The sequence below is a fragment of the Anser brachyrhynchus genome (assembly GCF_964034855.1).
Source record: "Anser brachyrhynchus genome assembly, chromosome: 12".
In the NCBI taxonomy this organism is placed as follows: Eukaryota; Metazoa; Chordata; class Aves; order Anseriformes; family Anatidae; genus Anser; species Anser brachyrhynchus.
In genome coordinates this window covers 20,683,152-20,708,151 of record NC_137707.1, presented here as the reverse complement: position 1 = coordinate 20,708,151, position 25,000 = coordinate 20,683,152, and the positions used below count along the sequence as shown (strand labels likewise).

At 37.6% G+C, this 25,000-nt stretch overlaps 1 protein-coding gene across 26 annotated transcripts in view; it reads right to left on the bottom strand.

Annotated features, from left to right (window-relative positions):
* The window catches only part of ZNF536 (zinc finger protein 536), a 346,438-nt gene that overhangs the window by 244,268 nt on the left and 77,170 nt on the right, over window positions 1-25,000 (bottom strand). For 22 of the 26 annotated variants that reach the window (XM_080552264.1, XM_080552260.1, XM_080552243.1 and 19 more), the window contains one exon: window positions 223-344. The gene's annotated coding sequence lies outside the window, so the exon portion shown is untranslated. Of the gene's footprint in view, window positions 1-222; window positions 345-4,407; window positions 4,597-17,656; window positions 17,715-25,000 lie in introns of all 26 variants that reach the window. The other 4 variants (XM_080552242.1, XM_080552263.1, XM_080552240.1 and 1 more) reach the window with 2 other exon arrangements.

Below are 25,000 nucleotides of genomic sequence, written 5' to 3'. Positions count from 1 at the left end.
GCATTTGTTTCATTCAGATACATTTTAGGTATTAGTTGGCATACACCATTGCATCTATGCTTTTACTATCTCTGCTGCAGGGAATAATCATTTCCACATGATTTTCAGGGATTCAACTGAAATAGAGATCTTATATTCATGTATTTGGGGGTCTTTCACCTTTCCAGGAAATATTAAGGTCAATTAAAGAATTAATCACACTGTATGTACGATCCATCTTACCTGCTGCAGCCAGAGCAGTGAAGTCTAGTAGTCTGTGCACATGTCTAGGGAGCAGGAACAGACATCAACACACTCTGTGGCCTGGGAGAGGTCCTTTAACCTCTTTGCCTGAGTTTCCCCATCTGCAAAACAAAGTGGAAAAGAGAGCTGAGTAAACACTATAAAACACTGCAATTTAAAGTAAAATTTTGAGTTAACAGCCTTAGGAACATGTAACTACTTTCTGTTTTTGTCCATCTGCAAAATTTGGAGCATATGTGCTGTACCAATATTAGCACATCTTCACAGTCAACATCTAGAATGAATACTTAAATATTCATTGACTTCAAATTTCAAATTGAAGTTTGAATTTGACATTCATTCTGTAAATGTAATAGCATCAACCATTAATCAGGGAATAGAAGTAAAATCACTCAATTTATATAATCTACATACAGTGGTCAAAATGTATACTTTTGGATATGTAATCTCAAATTTTAAAAGTATTAGCTGCTTAAGTAGATCATGTGGTACAGCCCCTCCCTCTTTTAACTGGCTGATATATGTAACTGAGCAACCAGACAAAAATTCTGAGATGTACGTTCAGCTGTAAAGCTCACAATTTACATTGTGTATTGAATCAAGTAAATATGTAACTCATGCAATCAGGGAACAGAAGAAAGAACATGATTTAAGTAACCAGCTATGACTGTAAATTTATAAATAATATAAACAAAAAGTAACAATAAAGATTTTGAAAATGTATTATTCACTGAAGAATTCTGTAACCACTGAATAAATGTTTTGCATGTTCTCAAGAAAAGAAAAACTTCATCGTATAACTAAAGGAGTTGCTATAAATTGTTTGTTCGTGTCTACCTACCCAGTGATTTTTTTCTTCCTTGAACCACCTCTATATAAATGGAAAATCGAATTATATAATATGAATTGTTAATAAATAAATAATATCTAACATCTAATTCAATATCTTTGTGGATTAGTAAATTATTAGGCAAGTTACAAAAGTACTAATGCAAATATTTATATCCAATTAAGAATATATATATATATATATAAAGTTACCAAAACCTATAGAGATATTATTTTAACAGAACACTTCAACCCTGCTTATATCCTCTCAGCTGTGTCTTTCTAATCTTTTTTTTTGCAGCCCATTTTCTCAAGTACATACATACCTTCACCCAGGTGAGGAGACTGATGAAAATGACAGCCACAGTTAGTAAGCACATTTCTTTCCTATGATTGCTTGAGTTGCCCACAACTTTTGCATTCACCAAACTATGACCTGTTTTTCTCAACTTGGTGGTGTTTTTTCATTGGTGACTTGGTTTCTTTGGTGGTTTGTGTTTGGTTGGTTGGTTGGTTGGTTTTGTTGTTTGTGTATATGTGTCTGCTCAGTGTTTAGAAATCTTGATCTTTAGAGAAATTAGTTATGGTCAAGAATGAGAAAATGAAGAGGAAATATGAAGTTGATGCCTTGCACACCAAAAAGAAACCTTACATTCAAAGAAACCAACATTTCCAAACTGTGGAAATGCAGTTTCCAGGTAAATATGAAAAATCCCACATTATGTCTCTGGAAACCAGAAAACAGCTGACACTTAGCTAGCTTTCCCTGTCTCAGACAGAAACAGCGTGGATAAATCTGGCCAGCCCACTTCTCTTTCTGAAACCACTAATAAAGTTTGAGAGGGGTTATTTTTAAAGCAGCTCTTAGAGTGTTCCAACTCACTACTGTCAGCTTCAGATCTTAAATGTAATTTGATTTATAATTACATTTTAAAAACTAGCATTAAAATAACATTAAAGGGGTCATAATCTGAACTTTTTAATAGTTAGGCACGTAGCATAAATTTTGAAATGGGGTTCCAAAAGGATTCATCTGGAACATATTCTGACCAAAATTCCTTCCTTCAACCAAGCAAATTCTCTGCTGAAGTTGATTTGCCAAGAAGCCCGTGTGGAACCCTGTATCTCAGTGTTGTTTCAAATGTAAACAGATTGAAATACACCGTTGGATGTTTGTTAGTCAAAAGTCTTTTCTTGCATTATAGCCAGGCCCATGTTTGTAAACACTGATGGGTGAAAAAGTGCTAGAGAATCTGGGATTAGGCCCCTACTTTTAGAAGACGGGAATTGCGTTCCTTGCAACGTCTAGTTGGCTCCATCACTCCTGAACTCCAGAGCTTTTATTTTTTTAGCCTCTGTGATACAAATTGGTTTAGTGACATTGACTTACAGGAACTGCTCAAATAGGTCAAGTTCTTCATGTGTCAGCCAAAATCCACATATAGTGAACCCAGCACCTGTTAATACCTGGAGTTGGTGGGGCACTACCTGCCTTCCCAATTGTGCCAAATACGCACACCAGTGTTCAACGAATTTCACAATATTGTGCCTGTAGCTGTAAGCCTGGCAACTCCTGAACACAAGATGGATTCCAATGGGATATGGGCTTGCTGAAAAATGTGCTTTGTACTCTAAGTCTGACCTTCTGATAAGAAAACTTCCCAGCTAATCAGTTCCACACCGGTGCCCGACTACAACTTCAGAGGCAACAGACAGACAAGGAATTCAGTTTCTGAATGCTAGTGCTAAAGTAAATGATCTGGTTAAAAAAGAAAAACAAAAACTGTGCCTTAAAACCAAGTTTGAAATTTTATAGGCTTTTACTCCATAATTTGTATTTGAGCCTTCTGTTATTTTTAAACAAATCTAATTTCTTACAGCTGTGAAATTTACATTTTAAGAGTGTCTAGTGGCCATGTGCATTAATTACTTTATTGTAATATTTTAATGAGTTTGGGGTTCAACTCTGAAAGAATCCTGCTGAATCCTTCTTTCCCCATAGAATTACACTAGAATCTGATTCAATCACAACCTCACGCACCCAGATCCATACCCTGATGGACCTGCATAATATTTTCAGTTGTCTTATGAAGTCCCTGAATTCTGAAACTGGCTCCAAATGTTAGCACTTCTCAACAAACTAGTGCTACCCTGAGTTAGGAGTAGAGCTAGGCTTTGAGAAAGTTCGTATTCAGAGCTGGAGTTCATGGCTGAGCCCAATCTCAAGCAAAACAGGTTAAAAAAAAATGCAAAATTCAGGTGACAACTAAAATTTCAGCCAATGGTGTTCATCAGGACATTTATGAAATGATGCAAATACTCCCATCTTGTCATGTAGATATGACACTACCAAAGAGTACCTCTAAATTCAACAGGGAAAAATGGAAATTCGCTACTGGAAGATTTTCCCTTGTACAATATATGTTGTAACACTTTTCATCTATATACTTCTGCCATACCATTCTCTTTATCTATATTAGTAGTTTGTGTCATACTAATTTTTCTCTTCCTCCCTGTTGAGTATGCATAAATAGAGGTGAGCTAATGGGGTGGAGAGAATTTGGGAAATAAGTAAAATGAGAATGGTTCTCACTCTGGTTTTAACCAGGACTTGGTTTCTGTGCCTGCAGTTTGGCAGGTGTAACTACTCATCCTGGGGACTGAGCCAGAAACCTTCAGACCACTGAGGGTCTCTACAATTTGAGCTGATGAGGTAAACTTTCTGACAGCATCTAAACTCACTTTAATTCTTCATGAATATGTTGAAGATGGAAATAGGTTGAAGTACCAACAGAGATTAACACAGGAAAAGTGGGACTGGCAGGTCCAGTTGACTGCCAATCAGCAAGAGGTTCACCAGTTTTCAAGTGCAACCACACACACTGCACCCAGAGAGAAGTTTTTGGAAACCTGACCATTTATGTCCACAACTCTCACCTCACTTTACTATGACAAATTCAGAATTGCAACTTCGACGAACTAGCCAGCTTTTTAAAAAGCATGTTTTTAAACCACTTACAATAAGAGCAACAGTTATTATTCAGTACATGCCTTTTATCAGATTGAAGATAAACTTTATTATAACTGGTGGAGATGGTATCAATGATTTGTGGTCTATAAGAATTCTGTAATGAGAAATGGTAATCTGTCTTGGGGCAAACAATATTGTTCTGTTTACTATGCAATTAACAATATTAAGTCAAGATTCTATAACTGATAGCTGAAAATAGGGGTGGGAGGAAAAAACTGGAAGCACTGGAAACTTTCATAGGACAATTATCTGAGGACTATAAATTATTCATGGTGTTTTAGCCTGACATTCTATTTCATACTCACAAAAATGTTCCTCACTGCTTCAGAGATGTTCACTGTAAAAGTATCCAGACTGTATGCAGTCTGGGGCAAAGCCAGAAGCTCTCCTTGTGGCAAATACCAAATGCAGAGGATGGTGTAGTAATTTCATTTTCAGAAGAGCACCAATAATATCACAAACAAAGTTCCCTTGGAAAAGGTATGATAATGAACCTGCAAGAGTGACAAAACCAAAAGTGAGATCTGCTCTCTGACTCCTATCACATTTGGTGTAAAATAAAGACAGTAGTATCCCTGCTTTGCATTTCTTCACTCTTGTAGACCAAATGCCATACCTTTGTATGACCGAAATCCTGTACTTCTTGTTTACTCTTAAATCAGCCTTAAGCAACCACCACAGGGAGCTGTGAACACCACAGACATAGCAGAAATGGGCCTTAACTAACGGTCAGAGGAAATTGTATCAGGAGTCAAGGGGAGCACTTTCAACAGGCTGTTTAAGACAAGGGCTGACCTCTAATAGAGCTTCTCCATAAAAAAATACAATTTTTACTTTACATTATAAAGCGCAGAACTGCAAATATGACTGACCACAAAAATCTCACTTTCTTTTTCCAATCCATTCCTTAGTTGCACATGCAGTCCAGCCCTTTTGGCCTTGATTATGCACCGATCATAATTTTGAGGTTACCTCAACAGGAACCCAGGCAGAGCTACAGCACCACATTTTCTCAGTGAACAAGCAGTACCTATGAAGCATTAGGGACTATGAAGCATTAGGGACTTTCTTGCTAAATAAATAAATACATAAATAAAAAGATTGCATTCTTAAACTAGCCAATTCCATTTGTAGCTCTCTGGAAATGCAATGCTCTGCAGAGAGCTCCATTGCACCCAGCAGGCAAAAGCCACATTTAAGACAGCATGACGCACCAGCGCTCTGGCAACCAGGATGCTACAAGGAAGTGACTGCTGCTGGCAGCCTCAGAGCCCTCTCCTGCACCTCTCACCCTTAAGGATCGGTGCCTTAAATTCCCATATACCACTGAATAATAACGTCTGGCTGATCCAAAAGATTAGCAGCTTATTCCACCTTTGTTCTCTGCCTTCTTTTAAGATGAGCAATGAATGACACCACAGCAGGCATAACCCTCCAGCACAAAAGCTAACAAAATTGTAGGATGTTTTAAGGAGCGATGTAAAACTTAACAGAGAGTTTTAAAAGGGTATTCCTACACAGTATCTGTATGTAAAGCCCAATGCTATGTGGAAGGGCTCTCAAATTTTCTTTACTTTCCTGAAGAATGAAACACAAAATAAACATCAAATCACTCACACTAACGCAAGAGTGATCTCTAAAACTGATAAAAATTGAAACAGTTTTAATAAAATGTGCAGTAAATTTGGGGGTCTCCTTTGCACATAACACTGAATCAAGAGTTTCACAGCAATAAAACAAACAGAAACAGTAAAAATAAATGGGAGGAAAATGGTAAGTGTGTAAAACTTCATGTTCCTGTACATAATATGCCAGTGATTGGTGGAAGTTATGCAGAAATTAAAAAAAAACTTCTGTCTTGGGGAAAAACATCAATAATTAGTATTTATAAAGCTTAATTCCTTTTTCTCAGGAGGCTCTGGGTCTGGTCATTGTTCATTGCTATTGTTCAAAATTTACTCTCAGATTAAGAACTTCTCCCACACTAATAAACAGGTATAATAATTTTCTCTAGAGAGCAATTTTTTCTTTTAGTAATTAGCCTACTTAAATATTTTAATGGAACTACTGAGGTACAATAGCACAAATGGTTCTCTGACCATAATATAAAGAGAGATGAAACTCCTAAAAACTTTTGTATGAAGGAGGTCTAGGATTTACAAAACCTATCAAGCAGACAGCTCTAAAACTATTTTTAAAGGTCATAAATTAGGTACTCTCTTAAATGTAATTCAATCATCCACTGTTGTAGTAGCTTGATTCTATTAGTTGTCCTATGCATTTTACAAAACAGAACTCCATTAACATTATTCACTCATAGTTTCCCTCTATAAGTGGATATTCTGTTCAACAGGCTTTAAATAGATTTTTTTTCCTGAAATTGCTATTAAGCATACTTTTACTCAAAGGGCAAAGTAGGCATAGGATTATGCTTGTACTTCTTGCAAGGGATACATTTTCAGCAATCAGAACCACGTTCCTATGAAGTGAAAATACTCCATATAAGCCGATTGTTTCTATCCCTCCTAACCTTGCTCAGTAAGGACTCTATTCTGATTTTTTGAGTTACGCACAAGTTTTCCAATTTGGCTGAATAAAGGTATCTTATTGGGCAGCTTGACAAGCATTTTGTGTGTCTAGAGTTCTGACCTTGGCATGTTCAAGGTGGATCTCAATTATAAGACACTGCTCAAATCAGGATTTATTTTACTCTCTTCAGTTAAAGAATGCAATAGGCAACTCCCGCTTTTACATACCCTGCTTTAGTCAACCAGTGAAAATATAACCCTTGCTAAAGACACCACTACATATATATAGCCACAAGTTTTTCAGAGCAATTTACTTAGCTGTAGTTGTACTTCAGCTTCAGAGACAGCCATTATAGATCATTTGTCTCTGATTTCATGTTGATTTCACTGCAAATAAATGTGCCCTTACCTCTCACAACTTACATGTCTGTATCTCGAATACAATAAAATACACACAACTACATGCAGGGGAGCACAGTGCTGGGCCAAACCACATACCCCATAGGCAGTCTCAAAGGATCTTAGCACAATATTGAGCCACATGCCATGATATCCTGACAGCCAAACAGACCCTGACCCGTCGCAATGGTGTAGTAGTAACAGCACAATCTGTACATAAAAATGTGTACATCTAGAGAGCCAAATCCTCCTTCAGCTGGTTACCATATTCTATGTTCATTTCTTACTTCTTAAAACAGGACAGATGGCAGAAATCATACACTGTTGTTCTTTCATTGGCCTTGCCAACCCCAGATAATCAAGGTATGCAGATACCAGGATGCACACTTCTCTCAGAGGAAAAGGTTGAATTTCATCTGACCAGTCTGCTTCTGTTTGCACTTGAGGTTCTAATTTTCTTCTGGTCTTAGCCCATTTCTGTCTCGCTCTGGCACACACTGCCCTAGTAAATACATTTATTACCTCAGTAATTCCTCTGGGGGCTGTCTTACTTTCACTTTGTATCTGGACTCACATAAGCATCTCCCCATTTTACAAGGAAACATTTATTAGCCTCTGATAGGAGTTTCCTGTTGCATCATGTCTATTATTCTTCAAAAGCATCATAACTAGTTGCATGCTCCCACGTGGCTCTCACTCGTGGCATGCAAGCACACACGGGGGATGACCAGGCAGCCTGGGCTTTCTGCTCTCAGTTCAGTTTTTAAACTCTTTCAGCTGGCCGCACACAAAGCTGTATGGGACCCCAACAGTGCAGTACCATATAGAGGTATCAGTTGCACTATGGGCCATTTTGAGTGGCCTGGCAATTGCTAGGGTGCCCCACTCATGCTCCTTATTCACACCATTGGGACTGGTGCAGGAAGGAACCCTGAAAACCTCCTTTACTCAAGGATTCCACAACTGTGATGTCAGTCTTACTACTTTGGGACTGTAATATCACAAAAACAAGGATTTCTGCTGTAATGGCTCCATTTCCCAGCTAATTATTTTACATAAGATCTGCTTGGTTTTTTTTCTGGCAGTTGGGGGGTCATCACTGCCTATCAGTTTCTCCACTCTGCCAAACTCCTCCGTGTAGCAACTGTTCAGTAGAGCTGCTTCTGTCAGAATTTCCTCAGCCATCCATAGGGTTATGCAGGAAACGTCAGTCCTGGGATTCCCCCACAACCATAGCATAGCCAGATCTTCAGAGGAAGTTAAAAAATAAATATATGTGTAATTGCTAGGAAATAAAATTGCATTGATTTACCCCAGCTGAAGATCTGGACCCATCCTCGGGACAATAAAAACATTACAATGCACAGTCTATTTTACTAGAAACCATGCAAAGTCTCTCATTCACATCAGCCTACGTTTTTCCTTTTTTTTTTTAAGAAAAAAACAAACTTCTATGTAACCAAACAACATTTGTATTCAGCTGCTCACTTATAAATAAAAAAACATTTTTACATGGGTAGATTGGAGTGGCCTGTTTTTTTTTTCAGTTCCCATTATTTTATATATTACACACATGTTCTGTCAGCGAAGCTCACTTTGTTATCTGAAACATCTGTGGTACCCTGCTGTGGAGAAGGCCAACGCTGCTGCTGCTGTTGCTGCCTGTCTTTATTAGCCACTGATTTGCTGATGTAGTCCTCCAACAGCGTGCAGCGCTCTGCTTCACCTCCGTAATGCCGGGGCTGCACAGCAGAAACAATGGGATTCTGTGAACTGACAAAGAGGCCCTGGTGGTTCACAATATGGCAGTTACCATCTACAGGAAGATATGAAACCAAGGTTTCCTACATGCGTTCATGCAAGCGCTGGCTTTTATATTTCTAAAGAAATGTGTGTGAATTTAGGTGTGAGCTGAAAGGATAGCACCCTCACGAGTAAGGTACATGCTCATCCAAAGGAAAGGACCTCCTCCTTGAGACTCCCACAAGGTCTGGCTCTTGAGGAGTCATTGTATTTCTTATTTTTTTGCCCAGGGAAAAGTAACCTGGATTGATCCCTCTTAGCCTTTTTTTCTGGTGCTTTTCACAGTCATAATCCTGAGGTAGTGCACAATCCCAAGAAACTCTCTGAGATCTGCTGTTACTGTATGGATTATTACCACTTAAATTATTTAAAAATTTGGACTTCACATGGAGCCATGACCAAATTTTAAAAGCTCAACTCAAGGATCAAAAATCTAAGTTTCTTAAATAACATTTTTACAGTTAAAATATCTGTGTGACCTGACAGGAAGTGCAGCTATTTATATGTATTTTACACACTTTCTGCAAACAACAGCACCTTGGTAAAATCAGCTTAACCATTTCCTCCCTTAAAAAAATCAAAACCATCTTATCTTTATATGGATGGTTTACGCAACAGATGAGCGAAATATATGCTCCACTTAAGAATCTGAGAAATACAATTGTTAAACCACAAAACTTAACAAGAACATTCAGGAGAAGATGCAAGGGCAGATCACAAAAACACTCACATGGACCAGGCTTCCAGCTGATGGTGTGCCTCTTACGGGTCTCATGTCTTAGGAAACTGCCTTCTAACACCAAGGTAACACAACAAGAAGTTACAGGCACTTCCCTCCCATTAAAATATATACGTATATTTATGACATGAAAACCTGAGCAGAGTTCCGAGGCCCGTAGGTTAACTCAAACCAGCTTTTTGTAGGTTTGACGGAACTTCCAAGGACTTGGGGCCTGATTCAGAGAACAATTATGGTATGGAAATGCCATGTGACTTTGGTCACAGATCTTTTTCATGTAAGTCGGTGTGCATGTGTGTCCAATTCAAGACTCAAAATTGAAGACTTATGTGGAGATAATTATAAATGAAAATAAAGCACAGCTTTTGAAAAACACCCCATTTTCTTTATGAAGTAATTGATCATCAAGCCCTAGTAGGAAAGTTTAAAAGTTACTGTATAATGAAGTGCTGGTAGCAAGCAGTTTGCTTTATCTTTCACGAGCAAGACCGTGATAACAAGACAAAAGAATCAAGCAAATAAAAGCTCTAAAAGCATCTCTTCCATCCTTGAAGTATCATGTAATTTCATATTTGCTTTATTTATATTACATAGCATTAATACTCCCAAAACATCTAAGTTCTGTGCAAACACAAGAAAGCTCTTTACACATTTAAAACCAGAACCTCACTTCTCATGCCCTGAAAAATCACTGAGATGTGATAGCAAAACAGTAGGAATGGAATACAGTAGAACAAGCTTCAGATCCGTTCTCTGGATAATTCTTCTTTTTCCTAAATTCAACAGGAAACCTATCATAGTCAGAGGTTGTCCCTCTGTTCCAAATACATCCTCAGAGAGAGAAGCGCAATAACATACTGCTTCTACTGCAGCCACTTACTAAAGACTGTCTTAGCAATGGTATTTCAAATCCTCGGGAGGCCAGGGAAGTCACAGATGCTTTCCACTACCAGACAAGTACGAAGTACCTGAACAACAGCAAGGATCTGATCTTAAAGTTACAAGATTGTTCTGATTTAGGAGGAAAGTGAAAGGAAGGAATAAAATTAATGTGTAAGCATAAACAAGCCCAAAACTTGGAAGATGAACTGAAAAAACAATTATCTTTATAAATTTTTGAAAACTGCAAACAGATTTATGCAGGACAAGCTTCCATCTGTCCAGATCCTTCTGCAGGACATATGCAGCAGATAGCTTCAAGTCAGCATAGTTCTTTATATGAAGTTTTTTATGAAGATATTTATGGTTTTTTAAAAAAGTGCAATGCTATGTTGGAATGGTAGTAATTTGTTCTACCCTTTGTGTATGTCACCGTCTATTGTTACTCTTTTTTTTTTCATCTGAATATTTAATCCATGCAAAAATTAGTCCCAGCAACTTTTTTTTTGTGAATAATGTTTGGCGGTCATTGCTTCACAACTGCAAACAATCCTCTACTGCTATTGAGTGCTACAGTCAGGCTTGTTTCATGCTGGAGGTTAGAATCTGATCCTAAGTCCATTAAATCATGGAGTATTTTTAAAGTTTAATCTAGAGAGGATTTGGGTTGTAAACAAAGAACACTATACATGGGGAAAAGAAACAACAGAAAACTATGAACTTATGACTCTAACTCAACCCTGAGTTCAAATTTTGTGTGTGATTTAGCAAGAAAATTCAGAGCTTTCAGCAGCGGCACACACACCCTGGCATGTGGGCAAAGCTAAACTGAGCATTGATGCTCACATCCAAAACACACATATGGATCCCATTTTCCTATAGGCGTGATTCTTCATGTGCAAAACATGTGTCTGACTGGTTTTCTTTAGCTTTTTAAGATGTGCTTCTTTTTCTTTGGTGGGGGCAGGGAGCAGAGAAGTAAATAAATAATTTAGGTGGTACTTGAATCATTAGCTATGAAGAAAATGGTCTGGGATGCAACACAAGGTAAAAAGCCAGTACTTCAACTGAAAGTATCAATTTCAGCAAACAACCAAACGCCAACAGTGAGAAACGTAGTCCACCATACAGCTTCTACAATGCGTTAATCTATCCCACTCTGTAATTGCTACATAGAAAAGGGAAAAAGGGCTCCAGATGCTAATAACTTGGAAGTGGTAATTAGAGGAGTCCACATTACTGCTGTGGGACTCCCATCTTCCCATGATTGCTGGAAAGAAAATTTTGTCCAGTGGGTCTCCTTCTCGCTTCCCAAACATGCGGAACTTCTGTGTTGTAAGCTCCCTCTCCTTCTTGCTGAGCACATCCACAAGAGCTCAAATGGGCCTGTAAAAGTTTTTACTTTCCCCAACACTGGCGGATGCCATGTTTCCCACAGAGTGCACAGGAAAACATGCACGAGGTTATAGGTGACCTAACAGGGAAGTACCACAAGGCCCAGCTTTTAGCCCTATAAGATAAACATTGCCTTCTGCAGTCCCACGCTGACTGGGACAGAACAAGAGAGCCTGCTCCCCTTGCTTGAAAGGATAACAAGTATCTTTAAAGGCTTGTAGAGCATTTATAATCCCTGGGACTACAGAGACAAAGCAAGTCTGGAAAGAGTCTCAGCACCACATGAGAAAGTAAAAGGAAAAATAATACACTTATCACAAAGAGGGAATGCATTTGTATTACTGTATTAAAATAACACAAGGCTACAACGACAGGCTATAAATTTTTCTTTTGGACTGAAACCAATATTTTCCATTTCAAGTAACAACAATGTAAGAAAGAGGCAGAATTAATAGAAATTATGCTCATAAATTGGTAGGGTGAAAGAAAACCTCAAATTTGGGTATCACTAGGGGAGAAAAAAGTTAACTGGCCCTTGGATTCATTTACACTGCTAACAAACTGACCAAAAAGTAAGCTTGTATTTTACCTATGATGTCCATCTTTATAGTTTTCAGATTCATGGCCCAGAATGCTACAGTAAATTCTTGGCAGTGAAAAGCAACTTATTTTCCCCCTGAAATTTATCATCACACATAACTCTAAACCTAATATATGACTCCAAATAATATTAGTACCAATAGTAACTATGTGGTTCTGTAGCAACGAGAATTAAGTTACAGAAATTCCTCATTTTACTTTTTCTGATTCAGTATGTCATTTCATTAAGCAGACACGAATTACAGAATATTAATAATTTGAAATCAGTGATGCACCTTAAGACATACACTTACAGACTAACAATATTTTTCCAAACCTTTCCATTGCTGTTATTTGCTATTGAAACATCAACTGCTCAATTAAAAAAAAAAAAAAAAAAAAAAACAGGACTGAACAGCAAGAAGACCACTAGCCAGAGCCAACATACATTAGCAAAGCTGGGTCCAGAAGATGAAAAATCTCTCCTCCATTTTACAATTCTATGCTACATTTGTTTACTGCATGTAAATCCCCATGATTTTCTAACAGCTCCATCAAATCTTGAGAGAGAAGTCCTATAACTGATACTGAAATTGAAAAGTCATTTTTTCTTGCCGTGCAGAGTTCTAAAAGAGAAGGATTACAAATACTGTAAATAAAATAAAATCAGTGCAAAGTTATTTAGCACAGGTGTTCCTGTTATTGTGCTACATTTGGAAAGCCCACACATTCAGTGTACCTTCAATTCACACACCCAGCTGCGTGAGGTGGTGGTCTATTGTTAGTTTAGAGGTTTGCAATAAAAAGCATGAAGTAATATTGGCAAGCTCAGGAGCTTTTTTTTTTTTCTCCTTATGATGTCTCCCTGCATCTATTTATCTAGTTCTCCTTACATTATTTCTGCTTTTATATTCAGCATATTCAAAAGAGGGTCAGACTAGGTTTTAAAGATGTAATGCCATGCTCAAGCCTTTTGAAAACTAAGAGAAAATCTCAAAAGGTTCACCCATAACAGAACAAAGATATAAGGATAGCTTTGAACCTGAGGGGCTCTCTCGCTGCAAGCAAGTGCAATGCCAGCATGTCACAGGTGTACACCACATGAGCAAGAAAAAAATAAAATGCAATTGCAAAAGGGTGTGATGCTGACGGGTCCGAGTCCAGAATGCATTAATTCCAGGGTGAATGTGTGCATGTTAGATATTTATGTAGTTCCTACTAGTAGTTTGTACAGATATCTAAGCAGGTGAACGTCAACAGCTTTGAAACCATATGTTAAAGGCAGCCTGCAAGATGGTACGAGAAGGCTATCAGGCATTATGGGTCTGACAAGGGAGGGCAGATGCCTACTGATTATCACATTGCCCAGGTTAGTCAGGGCTCCTGGGTCCTGTGTCAGGTTCCTGCTGAGTTAGCTCTGTGACACTGGGGCAAGTGACTCCCTCCATTTCTTGCACAAGAGATACTAAACATGACTACAGTGTGATGATTTTCCTTCTTCCATCTCTTAATTTCAGCTTTTAGGAAAAAAGGTGTTTTTTTATTATTATTATTATAATTCCAAAGGTATGTATAAAACACCTACGTTGAATCAACTGCTTTTAAATGCTGTCCACTCTGTTGGAGGAACATGGAGTCAAAATGTCTCCTGTTTTTAGGATGAACTCTGAGACTCGGGAATGGCTTGAAACTCAGATTGGGTCATCCCCTTTCCCTGCACAGCCTCCAAAGCATCAGACTGTACACCTCGTAGGTACACACAAGCATAGTTGAATCCAATGTATTTTCAGAAAAAAAATCAGCTGTAAGACTAACAATGCACTTCTAAAAAGTGACATTTTGTCTATAACGTTTACTTTCTCTACTAAATATCCTTAGCAAGGAACTGTGAGAATTCATTCATCTTTGAATGAATTTATAAAACATGCTGCGAGGTCTCTGGCTGAAATGTGTGGTTGTTGTTGTTGTTGTTGTTATGATTAACACAGAGCAGTAGAATCCAAAAACTGTCAGTTTACACACCACTTTAACCTAGACCACTGTTTCTGCTACCATACAAGACTTTGGGGAAATAAAAGGAAAATTGTTTACACATTAGATGCTGAGTTTCAAAAGAAGGGCTGATAGGAAAATTTTCCTTCAAATTAAAATTTTCAGTAAAAATGGAGAAAACAAATCTCTCAAATCTCCTCCACTTCAAATAGCTTAGCAACTACCTTGAACCCTGAATGGTTCAAGATACTCTCCACATAAAGGAATCAAAAAACATCTTTTGAGTCCTATAAGATCCTATTTCTAGAGGTGTAATTCCACCTTTGAAAATCTTGGTGCAACTAAGTGAATTCATCAAGAGCTGCAATTTCATTTTGTCCTCAATAGTTCATATACATATACAGTGCTGCAAAAATATGCCTTCCTCCCACTTTGAAATAGTATGGCTTCACTGGAAAAGATTCAGTGAGGATCCAAATGTGTCTTGCAGTTTAACATTGCTCAAACTCTGCTGCCAAACATTACCAGTCCATAGTAAAAAGTATGAATTTCACCAGCTACATTGAGACTGCTGCTAAGTGCCTCTGAAAGAAAAATAAGAAAATAAAAAAAAAATCTAATCACACCTACAGAACTTCCCTTCCCATCCTCTTGTATGTCTACTTTTTATAACATCAAAACACATACTCTGTAGTAGCTCTTCAATTTATTCCCCCCCATACTTCCTGTCCCAAGACTTTGTTCATACCCTAATCCTTCACAACATAGTTAGCTTGCTCCAATTCCTAGAAACAAAACATTCACCCCCTTCTTTTGCCCCAACTTTCAAAAACCTCTCACAAGGCTCCTCTTGCAGTTCCCCACCCCACAGGGGTGGGGAAAGACACCCTTTAATTACTCTACACTTGGTAGAAGAGAGAGAATAATCAAGCCCATCTTTATTATTTTGCTTTATTTTAATGAAGCACAGTTGATAAAGAGGGTATGCATGGAAACTTGGTGGTTTACCAGAGAATTGCTACTTTTGTTTGTCCTTTGAGTGCCCTGCAGAACACCCCTACGCATTCACCAGGTCTAGCTCTGGCACATGTATGTCTAGCACATGTATGTCTAGCACTGCACTAGCACAGCTCCATGTAAAGGGCAAAACAATAAATGACATCACCATTATGTATTAAAAATGATTTGGGGGGGGGTGGGGTGGGAGGGGATACTTTATTTGGGGGTGAAGAGGGGGTGTTTTGGATGGTATCTATAAAATATGCCCAAACATTCTATTCAGGAATAGAACTCAGAGTTTAATTAAAATTGAGAAAAATCAGTCTCTCATACTTCTGTTTAAAAAATGAGAATTCATTTATTCAGTTTAATTCAAAGATTAAATATGATTAACATTTCTATAAGATGTCAAGCTTTTTTGAAATAAACTGCAGTGGCCATCAAAATATTGATAGTCATTGGTAAATTACTTCTGGTGTTTAATCAATATTATTTTTTTTATCATCCAATTTTTTCTTCAAGTCAGCTTCTAACACTAAACTACATTTCATCAAGGTTGGTAAAATGTTTAGAAAGGAACAGATGTCAGAATATGGGGATTGCCAATAACACTGATGGAAGCCAGTAATTTCTTTCCTGTCCAAAGGCAAAAGAATGAAGAATAATCTAGACTGTATACAATAATACAAGATTTACTACAACATTAATGGCTATAAAAAGTAAAAGTATACAAAAGCTATCTCCATTTTTTCAACCCATCACTAAGGGCAATGTTTTTCAATTTGAGATGATTTTTACTGGAAAATGAAAGGTCTATGTATTCTTAAACCTTTAAATATCCATAAAATACAGATGAAGAAACAGGCTAGCATTAGTTGCTTCCAAATATACTTGTATATTAGTCTATTGTGTAAGTTAATAATTTTGCCAAATCTCAAAAAATGTGGATGCAATTTTTCCTTTAAGAAAGCTGCTCAGCTTGTTATTTACAGATTGTAACATTTACATAAGAGTTTGGTTTAACAAGAGATATAAATATAGATAAAACCCTTAGGACTTCATTCTTTAAACTGCCCTCTAAAAATCTGCCCTACAATTTGCACACTGAATTTTGTGCAGACTATTCTTGGAAGCCTTTTGTGAATTAGGGAGAACTGACTCGAAACAGGGGCTGGTTAATCACAATTTTGCAAATTGTACGTAGCAATCATCCTCACATTGTGAAATTCAGATCTATAAAATGCTGATGTTTTAAAGCTGAAAAATAAATTAGCTAAGTAGGACTACTTTGCTAACAAAAAAAAAAAAGTGTATAAGACCCCTTGCAAAGAAATCCTTAAAATAAAAATAATTAAAATAACAGAAGTGGCAAAGTGGCATTGTGACTAAGTAAAGGGCATCTCCCATTCTCAACTTCAAGCCCACCCTGAAGAAAATTCTACCACCTGACGGTTCCAAACTGCCCCTAGGCTCGTATCAACACTCACCTGAACAAATCAGGCAAATTCTTTTAGCTCTAGGAATAACTCTGTGGAAGGCTTACTGTTTTAGAATGGTTCTTTACATTTCTCTACAATCTGGAAAAAACACTCCAGTGGAGGAAAGACTGGTAAAACTTCACTCTTTCATGCACCTATCACTGAAAGTCATCTGTGCACATAATCAAAGCTGCTTTGATTATATATCAGGACCATCACTTGAGTAGCAAATGTAGCAATATGGATATATGGATATAATATTTTACGGTGCAAGTTGAATTCAAACACTTGAGAATAATAGCTGACAACCAAATAATTTGAGGGAGAAGGAGCAGACTACATGGGAAAGATGATGCCTCAAAGACGACATTTTTTGCTCTGCTTTCAAGCTGCAGTTAATATAACTTCATCAGCATTTAGAACAAAGCTGACTCAAGAATCTTCCTTTCTACACAGGTTTTGCAATTTCTAACATTTAGTATAAATGAAGGTCTCTTTCTATTTATTTTCCCTTATCTGTTGCAGAAAGACCTTGCAGAACTGTCTGTTTTGAGTGTACAAGGATATGCTGAAATTCATGCAAAATATTTTCTGTTATCAATGTAATTATAATGACAATAACTTTCCATTGGGGTTCAACAGTGACACAGTGTGCATTCATTGCCCTGCTGCCATTCCAAGCCCCCTCACTATGGACACAAGTTACAAACAGTGGAAACTCTGTTTTCATGATGTTGATCTTCCCAAAGGTCAGGTTTCTTACCTCAAACATTCCAACAGTTGCTTAGACTGCACTTCAGGAATTTTGTGTAACATTGCTTCTAGAAAGCAAATATTTATGTGAGTAAATACCATAAAAGTATTAATGTTATACAGGTATTCTCATTACTTAACTGCTTAATACGAGAAAGAGAACTTTAAACTAAATGGAAGGAAATGTGTTGTATTTGCGTATTAAACTTTATTGTTACTTTAGCATGTTAAGGGCTGTATCAAAGACTAAGTCCAGCCATTAACTCTTTTAATGGGGATTAATGTTTTCAGAATTAGTATGAACTCACAATTCATGCCTTTGCTATAGAGGGCAAGCAGAGGCAGAAAGCCCTACAAGGAACAGAACAAATCTGTATTACCAGGAATTCATAAAAGTAGTGGTCAGGAAAAAAGACGACCCACAGTGCCTTAGAGAAGGGTGAAGTAAGGGTATTCCCTTTGAATGGGACAGGCTCACATTCAGGTCTTGCTCTGAGCAAGGTAGACCAGGGATTTAGCTTCTGACATCATAAATGAGTGTCCTGAGCACAGACTGTCATTCTGGTCCAGCACATTCACTCACACAGTCCTATTGGAACTCAGTATTCTCTTTTTTTTTTTTTGACCTTTTTCTTTTTTAATTGGAGCAAGCATTAACCTACAGCTTCATCAGCACAAGTGAATGCCAAAACAGTTCTAGAACATGTCTCAGAATATATATCATTTATTCAGATAGAACAGCTTGAACAATCTTGGCCAATCGCTGTATGAAGCAGAACTTTTTAATGTCTGAAAATTTTGCATAATAAAAAGGAAACTCTCCTTTTGGTTCTATCACATCACTCAGATTGGAACTCAGATTTGTAGAGGTAGAGATTAGCATCTTCCTTCATCACCTCTGCTTCTAAACACCTTGGAAGTCAAGACTAGGTCATGAAAAGCTTCTTTATATATATATATATATACATATATTATTATTAATAATAATTCAAAAATACTATCCTTGTTAAAACTGTGAGAGGATCTTTCCTGGTATGCAGGAATATGAGACTTAAAGCAGAGAAAGCCTACAACTGGAAAGGAGTCTTCCAGGAACAAGATCTAGACTACACAACGTTCCCAGTAATACTTTGGAAGATTCTTGTTTGCTGTTCTAAGACAACGTGCCAGTGAGGCCAGATGTACTAATTCCGATTTTCAAATATACATTTCAATGAGTTTTGAGTTTGAATACAGAACAGTAAATGACCCATTCATCATACACAAAATCTTAAATATCACCTTAGCCACTTCACCCCACTGAGAAATATTGGCAGCACTGAACTTGGGTGACATTGGCAGTAGGGTGATAGTTGGACCAGATGATTTCAAAGGTCTTTTCCAACCTTAACGATTCCATGCTTCTATGCAAATACTGTACATTTCAGAGGTAAAAAGCACGACTACTTTTTTTTTTAATGAATGTAATGTAATGAGGCCAAAAAGTAATTTACTTCATCAGTTTGTTGAATCCAATTGTGTCAGTAATTAAGCAAATGCTTTCCATTTATGTCTTTGTTACTTTCCTGAGTATTTCTACTGAAGGATTTTATTATTCCTACACCTACATTTAGTCATGACCTCAGAGCATCCTTTTATTTTTCTTGAATTTGTTATTGTGTTTTAGGCAAAGGTGTTTCAGAAACAGAAAATTAGCAGGGCTTTCAAGTTCATAGCACTTAAAATGGTTATATACGCAAAGAACCCCAAAAAGACCCTAGCACTTGGGATTCACAGGAGCAATGCATTGGGATTTGCATTATTTCTCAGTAATGCCTCCAGAATAGCAGTAGCCAGTGCAGGTAGGCCACAGTACATATACTGAAAGTACAGCTGCTCTCCAGTGACTGATTCTGTATGGTGACCCAGACATTAGGATGCTTACTGTCTGAATATGACTCCTTCACTTCAAGTAAGCTGTACAAAACTAAAACAGCTCATGATATGTCAGCCTTTTGATGGATACATCAAGTACTGTCTCATTTTGTTACTGCTTGAGAAGATTTGACCTTGGGGCTCTAACAAATCACACAAACTGCCTGGACAGCACAAGCCAATACTATTGCACACAAGCCAGGAGGCTCTCAGGGCAGCAAGAGGTATCTACTTGAGAAAACTGCAGGCAGCTGACTTAGGAGCAGAGTGGAATGCTGCTTTAACGTTCTCCATTGTTATTATTATTACTTTAAAGGAGTATTTTGGAATTGCTGCAGTTGTCTGCTCAAGGTTGATCACAGGTTCTCAACAGCAAAACCTGAAAATGCTGGACTCTTGCCAGATGCTGCTGCCCATGCTCCAGACAGTGGCAGAACTTCACGATGCTGCTGCTGCAGAAGGTGAAGGGATAGAGAACCCGTCTCAGTGAGCCAGAGGCTCAGAGACACTGCTAACTAAAAACAAAATCCTCAAACCCTTAGAAAAATCTACATATCAGAGGCTGGGTATGTTAAAACATCCTAGAGTTTTTCATTTAGGCTCATCTGCAATTTGAACTAGTATTAATTACTGTATCTAGTGTATACTCAGCAACAAGCTGGTATAGATTGCAGGCATCATTAGGTTGTTTCAAATAACACTGATCTGATTGTGCTCTCTTTACTATCTAAACACAACTTTAGTCCATGAATGGCTCTACCAAAGAGAGTTTGACCATTTCTTCTCAAGAGAGAAGAGCGTGAAGAGGACTATGAGAGAGGGAGCAGGGAGAGTCTGGCTCTCAGGCCCGCCCAGTACAACAGTATTGGTGCAAATGAAACCACCCTCAACCCAGGCTTTTCAGTGAATTGTACCCTGCTGTGGGGCTGCTGCAGCAGGTCTCCACTTCATCTGCACCTCTCCTAGGCCTCCGCATGCTCTTCCCTAAGCCACTTCTCATGAAACTGCGTTCATCAACTCAGAGGGAGCTACAGGTCCTGGTACAGTCTTGTGAAAATTTGCAGTTGTCATGAGTTTCCATTTATTCTCATCTACATCTAGATTATGATCCTCTGGGACTACTGTAGGTAGATGCAAGAAAGGGCAAAAGTGTCGAAAACCGGTCTCTTTGGAGACATTCATAAATAGTTCTTCAACTATATCCACAAGGGTGAGAGATCCTGCCCTTATAATTATAAAACACTAAGAAAACCTGGAGGGACTAAGCTATAGCAAGCCATGCATAATGGAAGTGAACCTTAATGCAGGTTGATATGACAACACCTTCTTCACAAAATAAAATAAAATAAAATAAAATAAAATAAAGATTACCATACAAGATAATGAGTTTTCAAATAATATACAGAGAAGTGCAATAAAACTAACCAAATCTGTGGTGGTGTTTGTTTTTCACTAGACTTTTCATGGCCCAGTACACTGTACAATTCTTTCAGCAAATTGCATTCGTATGTTTGAAGCTTTCTACTACCTTGGCTGAACACGTGGAGCTGTTCTACACCAGTTGCAGATGTGTAGGCTAACTTGGGTAATTCTGAACTCATTTGGGGGTAATTTCACCTGTTTACCAATATTTTTGGAAATTTAATTTATAATCTCTGTGACTAGAAATAAACAACTATAAATGTGTATTGCATATGAAAATTTGAGTAGACACTATTTACTTAGTTCCCTTTGAGGGGAATGGGAAAGACACACAGTACTTTCATTACCTGTCCCTAAGTGCTTTTTGTCAAATTTTGATTCTACCACCATTCTTCAGTGACAAACATTAGGTATGACATTTTTTGACACAATGTCAATAGTGACATCAGTAATATTTGACACAAGGCACATCGGGGTTATTTGATGCAGACAATTGGATAGCTCAAGGGACTGGAGAGCCAATGCATAAAGAGTTTTACTTCCAAGTCACCAGTGGATATCTAGCCCAGTGTTTTATAACTGCTACCAACTGATGGCTCCTCAGAGCTTATACAGAAAGAGTTTGCATGTATTGAGCAGATGTCTAGAAAACAAAAGTCAACACAATAAATTACATTAATCTGTGTCCTATGCTGAAACACCATGGACTGAATAGCCAGCAAAGCTATTCTTCTACTGCTATCTGTAATTCCTTTTAAAAACGGTTGAATCCCAAAGGAGATATGGGAGGATCAAATGAGTCAGAGAGCACTACAGCTCTAGTCTCCTTCTGAATAAGATTTCTGTCTCAACAGCTTTCAGTCCCATGGATTTCATTAACAGTTAAATACACTTATGGGAAAATACAAATGTGAAATGTTACTTTCAATGATGTGTTTTCCAAATATTTCACAATTGCTTAATATACAGGACTCACAAATACTGAATAGAAACAAAATGAATTCCATATATGATCACTCTAGAATTTCCTGGAGTGCCACAGTCCTGATTAAACAAAGCACTTCTACCAACATCCAATAAAGCACATATCTAGGAGCTGAGTCTTGCAATATCTATTAGGCACCTGGATGAGCTCCTGAATCCTGCAATAGGCACCACCATTATGCAAAAACCTGGAAGTTCTGGATATGAACAGGAAGAGGTGTTAGTTCTGGATATGTAAGAACATACCTGGACCTACATGGACAGTCACCTGAATAAGGTGCCTAGACACTTTGAGAATTTTATATTACTAAGCATCACATGTAAAGATTTAAGAATCTAAATTCCATCACTTAGTGTATGGGTCCTGTCTAGAGCAGATATTTAACATTTGTGTCTTGTTTTAGGGTTATGCTCATGTCCAAACACCACCAGCACCTGCAACTTCACATGAGCAGGACTTCTTCATTAAATTAGATCTATTTTATTTTTAAGTTCAGAGCTAAGTTTCTTATTTATAGATACTTAAAAAAAAAAAAAGCAAATGTCAAAAAATAGGGTTAATGTACTCGCAAAGTGTACTCTTTTTTTCTACTTTTCACTTTATCTTGTTTTTGAAAAGAAGAGCCACTTTAGCCTGTTTGTCACAGGCAGTCATCAATATGACTACATGTTAGATTTGAGGGCTATGTTCAATCAGTAGCTACAACCAACAGGTTACCTTCAGATTCTTCTGTGTGTGTATATATATTTATTTATTTTTAAAATAGACTATTCCAACTCCCAGACTCCTTCATTGTTCTGCAAATTGTGGTTTCCATAAAGAAAAAAAAAAGCCATCCGAGCTGGGAATCAAAATACATTAAATATGCTCACTGTCTCTTAAGAAATTATCCCACATTGTTATATATCATAGAAAAAAGGCAAAGCACAATTTGTTAATCATGTGTTTGGATATCCTGTCATATTGCAACTTCTCAAACAAGTTACATGAATAAAAATGCAAGAACAATATGTATTTCACTGCAACAAAAAGCAGTTCTGGAGCAAACTGATGGGCTGGACCATGAAGGAAGCTAGCAGTGCACCACTTCCACAAAATAAACTTCCACAAGACTTCACAGAAACCAATGCCACAGTACATTTCCACCTCTCAAAGTCAAAATGGATATCAACCATTCCACACATGCATGTAAACAACTGGAATTTTCCCAACCTGACGTCAACAAAGCTAGAGCAAGTAGTCCACTGCTGATCCACAATTCTCACCACTCTCAAAATTCAAAAATTCCCCTCTAGAAAGCACAAAGATGCTAACCAGTGATAACTGCCTCTTCCCACCATATTATTTAACACATCAGGTATGTGATCAAGCCTCATTTTGCCAAAAGGTTCACATCACAAGGTATATCACATGCTTCTTGGTCCAAGATTTTTGGGCAGCATTGTTCTAGGCACATATAAACACTCTCATGAGTGGGTTGAATTTATGATATAATTCCAGCATGAACAGCCACTACATTTCTGTTCGGATGCCTTTACCCAAATAAAAACACCCATCTCTCCATTGCTGGACAACCCACTTTTATTAGTAGACATCTGTGTCATTTCCACAGCCCTAAGCTAATGTAATCTCTCCCTTCCATTGTGAGTGCAGTTAAAGTCTCATTTCTGTGTGGGAAAATTCAAGGAGATCAATATCATTTTATGCCTCAACCATTCACTTCTTCAGAGATTTAATAGTATGTAGGGAACACGAAAAGAGAGCTCACTGATTGCCACAACCTAATAGTAAAATCATATAACTTGTTCAGTGAAGAAATTATCTGTAGAATCAACTGAGACTGCGCATTCTCCAAAGCTTTGTCATGCAGGTTTTAAGGTCAGAATGTACAGCTTTGTAAATCATGGCCTTGCAAATCACAGCTTTATAAATCCCATGACAGACTACCATGGATGGGCTGGAATCCAACCCCAGCATGCACTTTCAAGCTTTGTAAAAAGCTAAATCTTAGCCCAAATTTCATTAAATCCTCCCTCTGTTAACAGGCTAAACACAAACCCTACAGCGAAAGTCCCCTGAACTTTAGTTAGGAAGTTTTCAAAATCCAGATTTTCAAAATCTCAGCCTGTCTGCAACTTTTTTTTTTTTTTTTTGTTCAGACTTTTCTCTCACTAACATTCCTCTTCTGAACAACATAATTTCTGTGGCCTGTGCAAGTGGCACAAGTGCACAGTAAGTCCACATACTAAAAAGGCAGGTGTTGCTGACACAATAAACCATAATAGCTTCTTCAAAACTGTTAAAGAATTTTTAATTCATAGATCACTTGCCCAATAGCCTGCAATGGCTCCTCTGGAGCCGTTATGATCTATCAGGTCACTGTAGTGCCATACGTGCACATTAAGTAGGCATGCAAAAATCATTAAGAAATTGGTGATGACAAAAATTACTCTGCAGGCTTGATAAAGATCATTTTTCTTTTTCACTGAAACATTATAACATTCATTCAGATGGTAGAAAATTTTATCTGGTAGACCCCCCAGACAAGAAAGCTCACTCTACACAGCTCTACAGCTGTTTAAGGTCATTCTTATCAGTTCAGCTTACAATGAACAGAGTTTCTCCCCTCAAATAGTCCAGTAGAAAGTCATTAGCAAATACTTCAACTAATGTGCTATTCAAAGTATGGCTCTGTTTCCTACATTACCGTTATTTATTCTGGTATTTTAGCTAACATTTAAACAAACACCGCACAAAAATTTAATTTGAACCCTGAATGATATTTTAAAAGCTGAGATATAGCCCCTTGAATAAATGCAAAAAGCATTTACAGAAAACCTTAATTATGGCTTACAGACATAGTGTGGAGGTGCTGCAGCATGCTTGGGGAAATTATAGATTTTTTGGTAGTTTTTATAAAATCTATGGGAGGAAAAAAAAAGAGCACCATTCATTCTGCATCAGATAATGAGAAATGTATTTTACCAACCAGTTTTCTGCCACTGTGGGTTGATGATATGCCTGTTTTCTTCT